Source organism: Cyrtonyx montezumae, unplaced genomic scaffold (assembly GCF_038088225.1).
Source record: "Cyrtonyx montezumae isolate F1298 unplaced genomic scaffold, pur_monq_1.0 scaffold_37, whole genome shotgun sequence".
Lineage (NCBI taxonomy): Eukaryota > Metazoa > Chordata > Aves > Galliformes > Odontophoridae > Cyrtonyx > Cyrtonyx montezumae.
Genome location: NW_027072042.1, coordinates 633,949 through 652,124, shown reverse-complemented (window position 1 = coordinate 652,124; position 18,176 = coordinate 633,949). Strand labels below are relative to the sequence as shown.

The 18,176-nt window shown below is 48.9% G+C and overlaps 1 protein-coding gene across 2 annotated transcripts in view; it reads right to left on the bottom strand.

Annotated features, from left to right (window-relative positions):
* FAM168A (family with sequence similarity 168 member A) overlaps positions 1 to 18,176 on the bottom strand; it is a 147,395-nt gene that overhangs the window by 20,168 nt on the left and 109,051 nt on the right. The window lies entirely within an intron of this gene.

Genomic DNA, 18,176 nt, shown 5'->3' with positions numbered 1-18,176 from the left:
ATGAATCAGGGGCACAACACCCCAGGGGCAGGAGAACAGGCAGAGAACAGGACAAAGTGGGAAAGTCAAAGGGAAACAAGTCTTTATGGATTAGTCTGCACTCAATGATGCCAAAGACAACTGGCATACCAAGGCAAAAACAGAACAGACCCAACATGCAGTGACACACGGTTTAGGAATCATCCATCCATCCTCTACTTTATTAGAAATTTACATACCGAGAGTGGTGACACCCAAACAGTTCTGTCCCTTTGTGCATGCTTCTGCATAAATCCCCAAACAGACTGAATGGGACATATTTACCTTTGCCCCCTCCTGAAGCACTTGGCTTTCCATTCCACTCCATTCTACTCCACTCCTCTGCGTGCTACTCTACTCTACTCCATGCCATTACACTCCACTCTTCTCTGCTCTGTTCTTTACTCTGCTCTACCCTGCTCTGCTCTGCTCTATTCCACTCCACTCCACTCCACTCCACTCCACTCCACTCCACCCCACTCCATTCTACTCTACTCTACTCTACTCCACTCCACTTCACCCCACTCCACTCCACTCCACTCCACTCCACTCCACTCCACTCCACTCCACTCCACTCCACTCCACTCCACTCCACTCCACTCCACCCCACCCCACCCCACCCCACCCCACTCCACTCCACTCCACTCCACTCCACTCCACTCCACCCCACCCCACCCCACTCCACTCCATTTTACTCTACTCTACTCCACTCCACTTCAACCCACTCCACTCCACCCCACCCCACTCCACTCCACCCCACCCCACTCCACTCCACTCCACTCCACTCCACTCCACTCCACTCCACTCCACTCCACTCCACCCCACCCCACTCCACTCCACTCCACTCCACCCCACCCCACCCCACCCCACCCCACTCCACTCCACTCCACTCCACTCCACCCCACCCCACCCCACTCCACTCCATTTTACTCTACTCTACTCCACTCCACTTCAACCCACTCCACTCCACCCCACCCCACTCCACCCCACCCCACTCCACTCCACTCCACTCCACTCCACTCCACTCCACTCCACTCCACTCCACTCCACTCCACTCCACTCCACTCCACCTCCACTCCATCTCCACTCCACTCCACTCCACTCCACTCCATCTCCACTCCACCCGACCCCACTCCACCCGACCCCACTCCACCCGACCCCACTCCACTCCACTCCACTCCACTCCACTCCACTCCACTCCACTCCACTCCACTCCACTCCACTCCACTCCACCCCACCCCACTCCACTCCACCCCACTCCACTCCACCCCACTCCACTCCACCCCACCCCACCCCACTCCACCCTACTCCACCCCACCCCACCCCACTCCACCCCACCCCACTCCACCCCACCCCACTCCACTCCACTCCACTCCACTCCACTCCACTCCACTCCACTCCACTCCACCCCACCCCACCCCACCCCACCCCACTCCACCCCACTCCACTCCACTCCACTCCACTCCACCCCACCCCACCCCACCCCACCCCACTCCACCCGACCCCACTCCACTCCACTCCACTCCACCCCACCCCACTCCACTCCACTCCACCCCACCCCACTCCACTCCACTCCACCCCACTCCACTCCACTCCACTCCACTCCACTCAAATTTACTTCTCTTCTCTCTATTCTGCTCTTCCCTCCCTTCTATTTCTCTGTTCTCTGCTGTGCCTCCCATGCCTCCCACCGCTGCCCCTGGTTATCTCTGCAGTTCCCTGGCCTTCACCCTTCAGCAGTGTGGGTCTATTGGGAGACAAAACGAACCTCCAGCATCCTACCCCACTGAGCTCAGCTGCTGCTGTCTGCTGGCGGCCAGCGAAGACGGGAAAGAGGGAATGAGCAATCAGTTCAAACCTCATCCCTTTTGTTTTATTCAATAAAAGCCAGAACGTATCTTTCCTCCCTTTTTCTGAGCAGCAAGACAAGCACGCCGCAGCCTCTCCCCCCGCCGTGCCCCCAGCATGCTGCTCCAAAACCTGGCACTCAGCATGCAGCAGTGCAGTGGGGTTTGTCCACCCTCTCATTTTCATCACTGATATATCTGGCTTCTAAATCAGGTTAATTAAAAATCGCTGTAGTCAGTGCTGGATAAGCAGCAGGTTTAATTTCCTCTGCGCAAGTTCAGAAGCTGAGGGGGGTGTGTTGAGAGATGCATGGTGGATGGCGCCTGGATGATGGACACTAAACTCCTGGGGCACCAACTCTCTTACTCCTTACCTTCAGGTAAATGACATTTCTATCAGGGGAACTTCTATGGCATCAGACAAGCCACAGTCAGCACCACTCTATCTCCCACTCGGACTGCAAAACCTCTGCTAACATCCAGAACACCTCTCCTTCCTCTTCCAAAGGGACGGGACAGGGGCAGGGAATTAAGGGACTGGATTTAGTAGTAGTTGGGTAGGGATAGTGATAGGAGGATGGTTGGACTAGATGATCTTGTAGGTCCTTTCCAACCTTATGAACCTATGAACCTATGAGATGTGCTTATCTTTCTGGATGTACTCAGGGATAAGAAAATAGCACAACCATGGCACACTGGGCAAGGGGAAGTAGGTCTGGCTTGTAGAAACACACAAGCTGGTTTTTTTTGAGCTGATAATGACTGATATTATTGACCATACACCGGCCTCCTAGGAAAGCCAAAGCTGAAGCAGCTTCTCATGCCAACCCAAGTCCCTTTGCCCCAGCTGGCCTTGTCTCTTCACCTTCCATCTGCAAAAACAACAGCAAGTGGGAAAAGTCGCGTCCTTTGTGTTGAGTTCAGACCGTGTCCACGGGGTGCTGGCTGGAGGCCACGGCTGGAGATAGGAAAGCATCAAGGATGGAAAATATCCTTTGGTTTCTATCTGTGATGGGACCTCGGCTCTGCTGGAGCTCGCAGCTTTACCACAGGCAAAGGAAATTAGATGAGAACATACTGAACGACATACATTAGATCCCTCAAAGAAGAAATCAGGAGTTGTTTTCTTGCTTTATTTTAATTTAATACCATCTCCACAGCGCTCATTTATTGCTCTCCCCAAGGAGGATACAGCTCTGCAGATCTGAGCAGCACTAACTGAACAAGTTTGAAAATTACGATGCAATAACCGTGCAGAGCACAGGGCTGCATCCAGCGCGTATTTTAAAGCTGCCTTTAATTTTTCATGCATTCCTGAGCATTTCTAAAGGATTATTTCCAGCTCTGCTCTGTCCTCTTCGGGGCGATGATGCTCCTAATTCATGGCTTTCAGGCTGCAAGCCCCAGCTGCCCACTCCCAGTTTTTAATGCGCACACCTTTAGGAGATGCGCTCAGAAATGCGTTCAGAAGATAAATCAAAATTAGTGTGGTCCACAGAACCTCCAAATGTTCTTAAGCAACAGCTTTGTTTGGCCCAGGATCCTTCGTGATTGCACTCAGAGCACTCACAATAAAGCAGTCAGCTTACATCTCCAGCCATGTATTTTACTGCCTATGTGCACTGAGTTGTGTTCGCAACCGTAGACACGCTCAGCACAGGCCACTTCAGCATGGCATGTAAGAAATGTCTGGATGGGGTTTGTCATCAAATCATCAAATCGTTACAGCTGGAATAAACAATGAAATCATCCAGTCCAACCATCAACCCATGGCTGTGACCTCTCTGGGCCATGTCACCCACTGTGACATCGCCAACACCTCCTGGGACGGTGACTCTGCCACCTCCCACCACCCTTTGAGACAAACGTTTCCCTCCTGGCTCCTTTTTAGGATGGATAATCACTGACTGGAAGCAGTTTATCCCTGAAGTCACATTACAGACCTTTAGATCACAGCATGGCTGAGGCTGGAAGGGACTGCTGGGTCCACCTGGTACAACCCCTGGTGGCTCCGTCTATCCAAAATCAAGAAGCTCACTCAAAAGACTGAAGAGCAATTAAACACTATCACCAAAGACATTGAAAACTGGAGAAAACAAAGCACTGAGAATCCTTATTAAATGATCTGACTGTGTTACACTGAACCAGTCTGGCTGTATCATACCAAAATCCTTCTGAAATGGATCTGGCTGTTTCTGAGCAGCACCTGTACAGCCCATCCACCACAGCATCATGCAGCATACGGCTCCGTTTGCAGCTTCAGATCAAAAGCAGAGCTGTCAGGATCATCTGAGTAACAGAGCAGCCAGTGCAGCACTAAACCCAGCTCATGCCAGGTCTCGGCAGGACTTACACCCTCTTGAGTCTCTTGAAAAAAGAGCAGAAATTCCGTTTGTTCCTCTTCAGCTTGGGAGCATAGACATCCAGGTCCTTGTTCCAGCTGAATTAACTGTCACTTAGGATGCCTATTTCCAAAATGTGCCATTTAATTTCTCAAGAATGGATTCCTCTGGCCATTATCTGATTACGGCTTAGACTGCTACAAGCAGCCCAAATTCACTTACCAGACAAAATATTCCCCTCTGCTCTTTTCTCCTAGCAGTGACACACAGCTCGTGGCACTGCATCAATGGGATTGTTACAGGGACAGACGACAAAGTCCCTTATCTAAGTGCAGGACTGCATAAAACCACTCTTCAACCCATCAATGTACCATCACCGTGGCCCCACGCTGCTGTTCAGGCACTTGCAGCACTGCCATGAGAGCCAGTGAATGACCAAGGGACTAAATGAGCACTCAGTGAAGAAATGACACAGCAAACACCACGCTGGCTTCCTGATGCAGCTCCAACGAGCCCTGAAGCAACGCTCCTCAATGCTGATTGCTGGTAACAGGGACAGCAGAAAAGATGCACCTGATGATGTGATGACTGAGAGAAAATGTCTGATAAGGGCATCTGCAAACTAACTGGGAATCAAGTCTCTGGAGACAAAGTGCTATGGCATTTTGGCAACGATGAGCAGCAGAGATCTAAAAAAAACAATTGGTCATTACATGAGTTTCTCTGGTCTGAAACCCTGTGTCTGAGAAGATTGTTGGAATTCCCCTCAACTCCATTGGCTTGGGACTACTGATGGTTGGCTGCAGGCCATGAGCAGCTGTAGGGCCATGAGGAGCTGTAGGGCCACGAGGAGCTGTAGGGCCACAAGGAGATGTAGGGCCACAAGGAGCTGTAGGGCCACGAGGAGCTGTAGGGCCACAAGGAGATGTAGGGCCACGAGCAGCTGCAGGGCCATGAGGAGCTGTAGGGCCACAAGATGTAGGGCCACAAGATGTAGGGCCACATGGAACTGCAGGCCATGAAAAGCTATAGGACCATGAGGAATTGTAGGGCCACAAGGAGCTGTAGGGCCACAGGGAGATGTAGGGCCACAAAAAGATGTACGGCCATAAAGACCTGTAGGGCCACAAGGAGATGTAGGGCCACAAGGAGATGTAGGGCTACAAGAAGATGTAGGGCCACGAGCAGCTGCAGGGCCATGAGGAGCTGTAGGGCTCACAAGGAGATGTAGGGCCACATGGAACTGCAGGCCATGAAAAGCTATAGGACCATGAGGAATTGTAGGGCCACAAGGAGCTATAGGGCCACAGGGAGATGTAGGGCCACAAAAAGATGTAGGGCCATAAGGACCTGTAGGGCCACAAGGAGATGTAGGGCCACGTGGATCTGTAGGGTCATGAAGAGCTGTAGGACTATGAGGAACTGTAGGGTCATGAAGAGCTGTAGGACTATGAGGAACTGTAGGGTCATGAAGAGCTGTAGGGCCATAAGGAGCAAACCTACAGTCCACTATTTACGGACTTTTCAAATCAAACTGAAGTCCAGATGCATCTGCACCTCAGGGGGAAGGAGCAGGAGCCCAACCAAACACTCAACACTGGGCACGACGGATGAGCATCACAACATGCACATGTCCCATGGGGCAGCAGTGAGCCTGGGCTGGCTTCACATGGCACGGATCACCCCATATTCATCGTGCAGTTCATCCCCTGTCCCCATCCCATCACTCACCGCCCCACAATGGAGCTACTCCAGCCCACTCGTGCTAAATGGATGTAAAAATAGAGGAGAAGCTGAAAGCAAAGGTGGAACTGTTCTGAAGAGCAAGTTAATGGATGGTTGAGAATCCAGCGTTTCTCAAGCCTCTGAGGATAATAAATACATTCACTCCCATGAAAAAGTGCCACCCCCTTATTACTGTTTCAAGCCTCATCAGCCCAAGAGCAGAGCAGTCGAACGAGCTTTACACGTTCGTAAGATGACTGTTTTAAGAAAGATTAGCTCTAGCAGCTGACGACCTACACACTCTCCTGCAGATCTTTCACATTTTGTGAACGAAATATATATATATGAATGTATGTATGTATGTAAGTAGCCATTTATTCCTTGCTTGTTACCAATGGCCATGGAAAGATGATCTTCATGGGGGCTGTAAAGGCATCCACAGCACTTCTGCTGGATATCAGTACAGAACAGAACAGCAGTCAGACTGTGTACTCAGGTTGAAATTCAGCGTGGGATACATCATCACAGAGCTGGAGAGCCACATCTCACCCTCATCACTGCAGAAGTCCGTTAGTGATGGCATCTGATCCCATGAAAGTTGGAAGATTTCCATTAAATGCTACTTTTAAACAAGGCAACTGATGGTAACAGCTGCTCAAGGCCTACCCTCATGACACAGGTCCCTCTGCTTCCCCAGGGCCACGTGGAGCACTCTGCTCATCGACGACTCCATCCTGACCACTGCAGCTACGAGCTGTTGGGCCAAACAAAACAATTCCCACTTCCAGTCCCATTTCACGTCCATCTCAGTTGGCTTCCCACCTGTGCCCACCTTCGTTGGTTGATGGTTGGACCTGATGATCTCAGAGCTCTTTTCCAATGCTTCTGTGATTCTATGACAAGACAAAACAACAGCCAGAAACCTCCCAGGGCTCCTTGCAGTTCAGGAAGCCTTTGTATGAGCCAAACTCATCTTGAAAACCCACAGCATCTGTCTGAAAATATTAGTAAGACAGTTTGACGATTTAAGTCACATTCTATAAATAAAGCACAGCGACAGAACTTGACAGACTGTCGATCAATATAACTTCTGGGCACGAGACACGTGTCACATCCCCTCCAATGTTTAAACAAGTCTCTATGGGAAAGAAGCTTTTGAGTACTGCTTAGGCCAGGCAGTATTAATGCTCCTTGCTGTTATTTACTCCATCCTCTCTTTGACAAATCCAACGAGAGATACAAACAGCCACTAATGGTACAACAAAACTGCTCGTTGCTCAAAGGAAGAATAAGCTCCAGAAAGAGTCTCTACAGTCTTTAAACGATAAAGTGTGGCTCCAACCTACCTAATAATGCTCCCCAGAGAAACTTCTAGCAGGAAGGATTAAAGTAAGTTATGAGAGATAGCCCAAGACTGCTAAACTTGGGGACCACAATCATGAGAATCATAGAATCACCACGGTTGGAAAAGGGCTCCGAGATCATCCAGTCCAACCATCAAACTATCACCAACGCCTCCCACTAACCCATGTCCCTCAGTGCAACATCATCTACCCATTTCTGGAATATCTCCAGGGTTGGTGAGTCCCTTGCCTCCCTGGGCAGCCCGGTCCAGCACCTGACCACTCTCTAAAGAGAAGAATTATTTCCTAACACCCAACCTGAATCATCCCTGGCACAACTTGAGGCCATTCCCTCTCGACCTATCACTAGTTATGCAGGAGAAGAGGCCCTCACCTCCCACCACGTAGCTTTCCTTCTACTGACCCTACGATACGATCAGAGGAATAATCACCTCTGGATTGTCCTTCTTCCCCAGTGGAATCCCAGTCTGGTGGAAAGCAGCCTGCTGGCACCCAGTGCCACTAAACCAGCTCTCCTGGGACTCAAGCAGCCACAGATGCTCTGCTGTAGAGAGGATGCTACTGGTGAAGTGTCCCAGTTCAGCAGCCACAGTGAAAAGCATAAGGCGAGATTTTGGGCATGCAGAAGGCAAAAGCATATTTTCATGGTTTGAGTTGGAAGGGACCCTTAAAGGCCATTTGTCCCACTCCTTGTAACCACCAGGGACCCCCACAGCTCCATCAGCTCACAGCCTTGTCCAGTCTGACTACTGAGACTGGGACACAGCAATATAGGCACCTTGATCAATCCAAAGGACTGTCTTGTAGGTTCATAGGTTCATAAGGTTGGAAAGAACCTACAAGATCATCTAGTCCATCATAGTCTTGTCCCTATCCTGCCTCTGACAATGGCCCAAACTATGTCTAGGATGCCTGGGGAGCAGACTAAGAAAGAAGAAATGTTCATGATTCCCTCCAGTGCTCTTGAAGCCTTCAGATACCTTCAGCCTGAGGAGTTCCTGCACATCCTCTGCATCTCTTTATTAATTACTGCTCATAATTTATCACCGATCATTATTTATTATTATTTGTCTCTGGTGGAATTCTCTTCTACAGTCTCCTCATGTCTTCCCTTGAACTACATAACCTTTCAGCCTTGGGTCTCCACATCCCAGCCACTTGCTGAAGAAGCCCCATCTCTGGTTTGCTGCCTTCACGTGATGCCTCCTAGTCCTTGCACTACAGAAATGAGGAGTCACATTATCAATGACCATGTCATCTAAGCCCATTGACCTCTCCCTCATTCCCCTTGATCTGAACTTTCTTAGGCTGAAGCCACCCAGGTTGCCCTCTTGCTCCTTGCACGGAAGCCCTGCAGACACCCGCCTGCCCTGGCTGTCCTTGTCCAGGACCCTGTTTCCAATCCAAACTATTCAGATCAGAGCCCCACACTTCAGATGCTGGGATCACAGCCAAACAATCCCAAATCCCAGCACACATCTCTGCCAAATTCCCGCACCCAGCTCACCAGAAAAGCCCACTATTTACACCAGCCCCTTCTGAAGGACCTCACTGAGCCCTTTGGAAGAGCTGCAGTAGGTTTGTGAGGCAATGGCACGCAGTGCTCCCAGGCTGAGTTGCTCCTTGTCCTCCTCATCTCTTATAAACATCATTACCTCCAAAGAAGTACTGTGTTTTACTTTTCTTCAGAGTAAAAGAGATGAAACGTAGCAACGGCTCCAAGAGCCTCCTTAACTGAGCCACTATCTCACATTTAACAAAGGAAACAGAGGCACTGCTCCTCTTCCTGCTGACAGCGACCGTAAGGGTCTCATTTTTCATTCTCTCCAGAGGTGTCTTCATCCACCTTTCCCCAAATATCACGGGGAGCATCTTCCAGGGCTGCTCTAACATTGGCAGGTGGGCACAAGTGCATGGCAGGTAACGGGCTGCAGCAGCACAGCTTCTGCAATGACAACTGCACAGATCCAGGGTGACAAATTCAAGTCGGGTTGCCAACAGAAAAGGGACTGAGTCGGTTTCCTTTCCCTTCTGAAAAACTCTGCTTCAATATTCAGAGTCACATCTGCTCCCTCCACAGGCAGAAGACGCCTTTTGCACTTGCTTGGTTAGAGATGTGACGTGGTTCAGGGCAAGCAAGCTCAATTCATGCATCTTTAATGGAATAATGACTTCCCAAAGGTATTTCTTTGTCTGAGTGAGTGTCTGCCTGCCCATGGCATCCCACCTCTGTTCACACCACACCACTGGAGCCGTCCCCACTCCAGGATGCCAGTCCTCAGGTTCCATCCTACCATCTATTGAGGCTCACTGCTGTGCTGACCATGCAGCCAGATGATGCTGGAAGAAAAAAACAAACCACAGAAAACCCAGAATCATAGAATCCTTGGAGTCAGAAGGGACTTTCAAAGGCCACCTGGTCCAACTCCCCTGCCATGAAGGGTCGTGCACAGCTGGATGTCCCAGCTCACAGCTGGGGATGCAGACACACTGAGAAAGGGCCAAGCTCGTCACAAATCACCCCTACACTGGAAGCATGGAAGGATGCATTGCTGCACAAACGGCATCAAGCTGCTCAGAGCATCTGATGGAGCTGTGGGTGTCCCTGTGCATCGCAGGAGTGGGACCAGATGGCCTTTAGGGGTCCCTTCCAATTCAAACCATTCTGCGATTCCATGACCCCATGGGACCTGGTCCCATTGGCAGAGCCCGGTGTGGTGGTCAGAAACAGGAGGAGCATCCTTCACCCAAAATCTTACTAGGCACCTGCTTTGAAGAGAAAGGTGGGCAGAAAGCAACCAATGTGACCACGTGGAGCTTTTCTTCCTCAAGAAACCTTCGTTAATCTGCCAGGCTGGGACCTGGTTGGGGTGGGACATGGGGATCTGAGAGGTCTTTTCCAGCCTTAATGACACTATGATTCTACAATGCTGCCTTCTGAGCAGCACTGCAGGCGTGCTGCCCAAATGGTCCTGGGCAACCCCAGAGAACAGTGCAAGGATGAGGGCAACGAGCAGTGCCCAGTCGTTAAGCTGCAACTAAACCTCTCCTAATGCACGAGCAGTGTTGTGCTTCCTCTCTCTGCTCTTCACAGCCCCTTCTGTCTTCTGGCACTGCCATCATCCTCCTGATTTCATGGGATTTACACATGTACACGTGATCTCTGGGGACACTGGACTTGCTATTGCAATTAATTCCTCTAATAAGCAATTATAATGTTACGGAAACAGATGGTTACCAAAAAAGGTCAGCTCTTTATGTTTACGGGATCACAGAACCACAGAATATTGCAAGTTGGAAGGAACTCACAAGGATCAGGTTGGGTGTCGGGGAGGATTTCTTCTCTGTTGAGTGGTGACACATTGAATGGGCTGCCCAGAGAGGTGGTGGGGTCACCACACGTGGAGCTGTTCCAGAACCGTGGGGATGTGGCACTGGGGGACAGTGGGCACAGTGGAGGTGGTGGGCTGGGGTTGGGCTTGGAGATCTGAGAGGTCTTTTCCAACCTTGTTGACTCTATGATTCAGTGATCATTGAGTTCAACCCCCGGCCCCACACAGCACCCCAAGCCCCCATCCTATGTCAGAGTGGTGTCCCAGTGGCTTGGGCAGCTCGGGGCTGTGCCCACTGTCCTGGGAGCTGTGCCATGCACACCACCCTTTGGGACAAAACTTTTCCCCTCACCCCCACCCAACTCCTCCTGGGATGGGTCCCAATTCTGTGCGCAGACAGAAGTTAAAACATTTTGAGTTTGCAAGAAGAGGCCACGCGTGAGCTGAACTCCGGTTCACCACGCCCTTAATGGGGACGTTTAATTTTTAAACAGTAATTAAAACATCCATATGGTATTTTGGACATTTGGAGGCGGCCCAACTCAGCGAATCGCTCTCGGTTACATCAGCTCTCCACAGGCACAGCGGCAGATGGAGCACACGCAGAATATCAGCACAACCAATTTTTGGGTGTTAAATGGCATAAAGGGGACTCCTGCGTGCATCCAGGCCAGGAGATGAGGCTGAAATCGTGCTGGAGGGGAGCAGAGAATACATAATATTTGAGCTGGCAAAGCTCCATGGCAGCATTTAAAAAACGAGGTCTCGCAAAAGTAGAATTTAATTTCACCCACTGGAAGTGCAAAGGTTCTGTTGGGAAGAGAGGAGGAACAGAGTGAGATCCCACAATGGCCACCTGTCCCTAGGTCCTCATTACTGGCAATGAAGGATGAGGTCCTGGAGCTGAGAGACAGACGAGTACCCAACCTGTGGGGTGATGAGGACCCACCCAACAAACTCAGAAATCCCATTATTTAATAAAGGAATACATAAATGGCACTCTTGCTCCTAAAACAGAAACCCGTTTCCACCTCTGCTGTAATGAGATATCATGTTTTTTGCATCAGCTGCTCTGGGAGAGCTGCTCTTCCCAAAGGTTTGTAAGAAAAAGGGAAAGCAAATGGAACTCGGTCACCCGGTCCTGTACGGATTTCATCCCCCACCAGGGGACCTCTGCCCACAGGAAACTACACACCCATCAGAACCCACATGGGGGACAGCTCAGCTTGGGGACGCGTTAACAAAGTGCCATTTCCATCTCCTTGCCACGAAACGATGATTTCTACAACAGCCAGACTTGGAAAACCAATTACGGCTAATTAAGTAGATTACATTTCACGGTTGAGGTGCGTTCTCTTGTTTGCTGGAGCAACGAGACAGATTTGCAGCAGCTCTGTGTCTGCTTGGTTGTGACACGTTGAGGCCGTGGGGCCTGCCTGGAAAATCCCAAGCCTGGCATGGTGTCACCATCTCATGCAGATAAATGGGGAACCATTTAGATGGACAGCAGTAGGAGATGTAGAGACGCATCTCCTCCATCATGGGCTGGGAGAAAGCACCCAACAAAACAGAGGTCCTAAAGGCTCAGGGATCAGCCCTGGGTGCTTGTTTGCTCAGCTGAAATCAGGAGACCACAGCCCTACACGTGGAAGCAGCGAGCGCGGCTCATCTCCTCCCTCTTAGCACAGAGTGCTGGAGGAAGCTCCAGTGGGTTGCCGATGTGGGAGATGGAGTGTAGGAGTAAGGTTAGGGTTGGATAAAGTAGGAATGAAGTGCATTGCATTTCTTGGGGGATTTCTCAGCTGGAGATGGCGGGGAGGAGGTGCAGCACATCCCAATGCACACCTGGGACCTCATTGGCAGGCCTAGAAAACCCCTTTGTGAAAGGGGCTGCTGTCCTTGGGAATTCAGTAACACATCATGAAATATTTATCTTAGAAACCCAACAAACTCTCCTGAAATACATAACTGATGCACAGCCACCGCAGAGGGGGTCCATGTGTAGCCATGATGCACGGAAGGTCTTCTCCAGTCTTAACGATTCTATGATTCCCACTTCCCAATGGGGTTTTACAGTTTCTCTGTGATGTAAGGTCAGGCTGACGGGGCTCTGAGCCCCCGATGGAGCTGTGGGTGTCCCCTCTCACTGCGACGAGCAGGAGAGATGGCCTTTAAAGGTCTCCTCCAACTCAAACGATTCTATGACTCTACGAATCACAAAAGTACATCTACACTCAGACTTACAGAACAGGTACAGAATCACAGAATCACCAAGGTTGGAAAAGAACTCCGAGATCATCCAGTCCAACTGCCTGTCACCAATAGTCCTCTCTAAACCATGTCCCTCAACACGAGGTCTCAATGCTCCTTGAATACCTCCAGGGTTGGTGACTCCACCACCTCCCTGTGCAGCCCATCCCAGCACCTGAGCACTCCTATGGAGGAAGACTGACCATCAGCTCCTCCAGGAGGTCGTTTTTCCTACGGATTCTCAGTTGCAATGTGTCTAAGGAAGATTTGGTGACTTTGTTTTAGCAGCCACAAAGGATTTGAGGATTACTGTGTCAAGCTCCTGACTACCCCTTCAAGAATTAAAGCCAGGAGCTGACTTCTCAATAAAAATGTTGGGGACTTTGGAAATCCATCAGGAGGTGTCGTGCTGCAAGTAGCCAGCCCAGCATGAAAACACCACTTCTACCAGCATGCCTGGGAAACTGCACATAGCCACCAGTTCCCTACGAGGACTGCAAATTCCAGCAATGGGCTTGGGTGGAAATGAGTACAGAAAATGAAGTCCTTCCCCAGCCTGAGATGGAGAAAGCATTATGTTGTGTGACATGAAAATCCAATGTTTCACGTCCTCCTGTATTGTGAACAGTCAAATTAGCTCAGGGAAAGGGAGATGAGTTATGTCTTCGGATTGGAAACAGCAGCAAAACCCAAGGGTTTAAATGAGGAGCACTAGAGAAGGAAAGAGCTGTCCAGAGGAACTGCTCAGTGCTATTAAACACTGTGATGAGAGAAGCCAACAGTCGAAAGCTGCTACTAATTAATCACAGAAGATACTCCACAAGAGATAATTGGAGGCACTTGAAACTGAAAAAATAGCAATAAATCTGCATAATTACCAATTTTTCCTACAGCTCGTGCAGAATGCTCTGAGGGAATGGTCTCCTTCCTAAGAAATGCCCAACGCAGTGTTAGGGGTGGGTCATCACATGTCAGAAATTCCTTACCATGTCCACTTTGCTTTTGGTATAAACCTGTGAAATTCTGCACAGCCTTTAAGAGGGGCTGCGTGAAGTCAACGTGATGAACAACCAAAACTCCAGACAGGCTGCTGCTTTGTCTTTAGCATATGTCAGATGATCTTTGTGGTCTATTCCAACCTTAATGATTCTGTGCTAATGGCAGCGAGAATACACAGCATACTGTTGTTGATGCATTTTCAGAGGGATGTGGCAGCAGAGGCAATATTCTGAATTGGTGTTTGCTGGCAAAGCTAACAGGTGAGAGGCACTATGGTTGGTGGCATCTTGGATGTGCTCGATGACATCTTTGGACACATTTGGTGACATCCTGGATGTGCTTGGTGACTCCTTGCTTATGGGTGCTGCAGGATACAGCTCGGTCAAACAAGGCAGGTACCTGGGCAGCCAGTGCTTGTGCAGCCTGGCTCAATACTAATGAACTTCCATAGATTTTACAAGTGCAAAATCAATGCGTTGCAATTAATTTATACTGAGTCATCATCTCCCTGCAATATCTTTTTGCAGTGAGCAATGGTCGGGAAAACTGAATAACGGTGTTATTTTCCAAGTGGAACAAAAGTACTCTGCCCCTGTCTCCCCATAGCAGCAATGAGTCAAATACAAGCTTTTGTCCCCAAATAAAAGGAGACATTAGAACACTGAGCGAAGCTCTGAGATCCAAAGTACAGTGGACATCAGCAGGAGCCCTCAGTACTGAATTCAGAATGGGTGGTGAGAATCCATTTGGAGATTCCCGGCGCTGTCCCTCTACTGGGAAACATCTCAGAGAAATCAGAAGTTACTGGTGTCTACATGAGCTCGTCCATGGGACAGCCAAAAAATATGGTCTTCTTTGGTGTAAAAAAGAATATTCTCCAACATGCAATTGTATTTTTCTCTACCCCAAATGCCAAGTTAAGGAAATGGTTAAGCTGCCAACTGTCACTCACCCAGGAATTTTGTAGACATAAAGGAAGTTGGGGACTCTGAGAACAGTTTTCAAAACTGAAATGACCAACAGCAAAGAAATTCAGATCAGAGTCCCACCTAGAATCACTGGGAACTTCACCATACAGCTTTCTGCTAGGAAAAGCAACAGTAATGCTATCAATTCCAGGTTGGTGCAAGAAAAAACTACATGTAAATGCCATCTACATTACTATTAATGTCAACTGGGTCATCCATCCCACAGCAGGACAAGTCGCAGGGAGATGCCTCCCTAAAAATCAGACACAGCAGCTGTGTTTGGTCCTATCTTCCTCTGACCTGTGGCTTCCAACAATGCTATTTTGGAAGTCACTCTGGTGCTGGACACATCATTGAGCCTAGGAAGGCTTAGATCGGACATGAGGAAGGAGTTCTTCATGGAGAGGCACTGGCATGGGCTGTGCATGGAGGTGGTGGGGTCACCATCCATGGAGGTGCTCCAGAACCATAGGGATGTGACACCGAGGGACACGGGCAGTGGGCATGGTGGGGTGGAGTGGGCTTGGGGATACAGGAGATCTTTACCAGACTTTATGATTCTATGGGAAAGATGATCAGGTCCAAGCAATCCCACTTTATGAAAAAATCCTAAGATCTAACCACACCTTTAGTTTTTCCACTATTTGGCCACAGGAGAAAGGGAAAGAGAAAGGACTGGATGAATTCCTACCAACCCTTCTTCTCCCATTCCACTGAGATTTCTTCTTAGCTCTGACAGAAGGAGACCCTCCTTTAAAGAAGCATGCTTCTTGAAGACAGACTTTCCCTCCTGCAACCATTAACACAGAAACCATCCCCGTCTGCACCTCCTCAACTTGCTGATGGTGTACTCCCTCCCCTTGTCATCTGCAGGAGCAAGGGAAACGATGAGGTGTACAGAGCTATCTATCTGCCAATTTTATGCACACGTTTGCATGGATTTATGTGTTTCTGGCAGCACTAGACTACTCCCCTCCACCATCCAACCCAACGCTCTTGGCATCTTCAGGGCAACCCCAGCACTTTTGTCTGGGGACAGAAGGAGGGACTGCCTGGCTTTGGCTGCTCAAGAGCCTTTGGGAGCTGCAAGGTCAAAACCTGTGTCCAAATTGTCCTTTCCACTCTAGCTGTGAAATGTGAAGCCCCCCTGCAACATGGTTCCGAGGCAGGGAAGCTCAGGAAGATGTCTGGAAGCCCCTCCACCGGCTGACTTGCAAACGTCAAGGAGAAGAAATGACCCGTAGCCAGTTTGTCACTGTCACCACTCTGGTTGAGTGAATTTTAACACTTCCCCCGAGCGACCTCCTGCCAAAGCACAATGAAAAAAGCAGGAAGACAATCATCTCTTTATGAAGGAGATTTTCTCCCGATCAAAAATAGACCAACACGTAATACCTTAAAAGTTTTAATCTAAAACAGATTTCCAAAAGGTTCTATCAGTCACAATTAAAGATGCTTTTAATGACACAAAATGGGAAGCAAAGCTTTATAGCAGAATATCTGGTGCAAAAGGAGGTTTTGGCTCCAATTAGCCTGAATTATGGAGCCATGAAATGACATGGCACAACCTCACCAGGCACAAAAACAGCCCCTGGGTACACCCTGGCTCTGTATAATGTCAGAAACATATCAGAATGAAAATTATTGCGTACAATTCCATATGTTCATGTTCACATTTCAGAGACTACTTCCACAGGTCCACTAGAATAATTGAAAGGGTTTAATAATTGCAGAATAATATCAAAGGTGCTTTGTCATGTCATGGACTACAAAGAGATATGGGATAAGTGCAGTGTATAATCTCCAATAACCTTAAATGTGGAGAACAAGAAGACATTTGTGAAAACATGCACGGGGAACTTCTCTGTCTTGAGGACCAAGGACAACGGTCCATTTCCAAGAAGACACATCTACACATTTACATGTTGCAGTAATCCATAGATCTGTACTCCTTTGTCACTTCCAGCCATACCATTTCCATGACTCTATGCTTGATTTTCCTCTTCCACAGATTCAAAACCTTTATCTTGAATAACTTAATGTCCACGTGCAAATGGAAATACATCTCTGTGCCTCACTGGCCTGCCACTTGTCCACGGAATACCCTGAATGAACCCAAATGGTTGGGTCCTGGCAGATGAACAGGGCACGGAACACCCATACCATACTGTACCGTACCGTACCATACCCAAACCTCCAAGTTGTCACAGTTCAACACCACTGGAGTGCAGCCCTGACACCAAGCTCTGCAGGCACACTCCTCGTGCTGTCACTGCCACCATGAGCCCTTTTCCCCCCGTTTGACCACAGCAGCCTCCTCCCACTTCCATCCATCCCACCCTTCGCCATGACGCTCGTTTATTTAGCTCATCAGCTAAGATCAAAGCACATCTCTCAGCACACACTGCTATTAGCAGGCACGTATCCTTCCCTGCAAACTCACAGCCCTTCACAGCCACTCCTCTCCCCCCATAACATTTCCCTGCTCACCACATATCACTCTCTCCTTCCACCCAAATGCCACTACGTTGATCTGTGAATATCAAAGACTTTTCCACCCCGCATTTCAAAAGGAAAGGACTTGGTAAGAAATAAACAATTGGAGGTCAGGGCATTCCCCCGTTCAGCTCACAAGAAGTACAGAGGTGATATTCCTTCCCCTCTTGATTCTTGTGAGCAGATTTTAATTGCTTTTCTGACATCTACAGAACGTAATCTTCTTTCCTTGTTGTCGCTAGGATTAGGGCAATATGAAGGTAAAGCTATTTTTGATTAATATGGAAATCAGAAATTACTTTCAAGAGGAAAACTGGGGACTGTTCCTAATACTACTTTATCTTTGGGGAATTGTGAATCTAAAGAGCAACAAGAGAGAGCTTGGAGCTCACGAAATACAGAATCACAGAATCCTTAACATATGTAGAAATAATCTATTCAGATGGAAAAATGAGATTAATATGGTTAAGGAAAGGTTCAAACAGAAGACAAAGAGAGTTGAACCCCCACAAGACAACGAGCCCATGTGGTGCCAAGCTGACTGGCAATATCTGGTCCCAGCTCAAACCCTCCTTGCCAAAGTGCATCTTCTCCCCAGGAGCCTCCAGTTGAATTCCAAGCCATACTGTGCCTCTCTGTTTCTATGAATTTCTAATGGGTGAAAAAATGATGGATATGTTCTCATCCTGCCCTCCTATTTGCGCCATCTAAAGAATCTGGAGATAACTGCCAGGTCATTCTGGATGAAGCTTGTTTCCACGACACTTCTAATGAAGGGCCTTTCTTTCTTATAACAACTTTTTTGGGCTGGCAACACCAAGGACTAAAGTTTTGT